Here is an 834-nt window from a genome sequence, read left to right on the forward strand (position 1 = left end):
CTACAATGAATACAAATATACTAGAGCAAATGTGTAATACTGGGTTCATATTCCATTCAAGTCCATTAAATACTTATTTAATACATAAATAAGTGTTAAGTTTGGCTATGATAATAAAACAACTAACATTTCTCAGAGGCCAACAACAGGCCAAAAGCCAGGCTGAACACTGTACTTTTTCTTTCTTTCTTTCTTTTTTTTTTTTTTTTTTTTTTTACTGTCCACAGTATTTATTAGTTGTTTATTAATCAAGAGAAACTATTCCATAACCCAGTATTCATGTTTCATAGTTCAGGAACACAGGTCAGTAAGAAACTTCCATGGAACTCAACCCAAAGAAATTCTTTACATTCCAAAAATCACCTTGCAACTCTGAAAGATACCAGCCTTCTTCATCTCCTCAAAATCTTTTGTGGAATCATAATTTCTGCAGAAGTCTGCATATGCCCTCTTTCTTGGTTCGGCCATAGCAAACATATAGAAAGCTGCAACCCCCAGGGATACAGTGAATGTTCTAACAATATGAAATCGCAGACACTTGGCAAGAAGGCCTCACCTCTGAGGTTTAATCAAAGCACTAGAAGTCATGGTAGTGACATCCAACATCCTTCCTAACTGATACCTGAACACTGTACTTGTATTTGCTCTTTTAGTTATGATCCTTGAGGTCAGGGCTTCCCTTTGTTAACTGTATCCTCAGCCAGCCCATAGCAGACATTCTGTGACTATCTGCAGATAACACAATGGCCCTGTTAGCTGGTACCGTTTTTATCCCCTCAAATGTAAAGGTGAGGAAATTCAGGCTCAGGAGTTGTTACTTGTCCAAGGACACCA

At 37.6% G+C, this 834-nt stretch overlaps 1 pseudogene; it reads right to left on the minus strand.

Moving 5' to 3' along the window:
• Nucleotides 1–234: 234 nt before the first annotated feature.
• Nucleotides 235–588, minus strand: LOC147583574 (cytochrome c oxidase subunit 6C pseudogene; annotated as a pseudogene).
• Between the last annotated feature and the right edge of the window lie 246 nt (nucleotides 589–834).

Source organism: Puma concolor, chromosome A2 (genome assembly GCF_028749965.1).
Source record: "Puma concolor isolate L17-30 chromosome A2, mPumCon1.1.hap2, whole genome shotgun sequence".
In the NCBI taxonomy this organism is placed as follows: domain Eukaryota; kingdom Metazoa; phylum Chordata; class Mammalia; order Carnivora; family Felidae; genus Puma; species Puma concolor.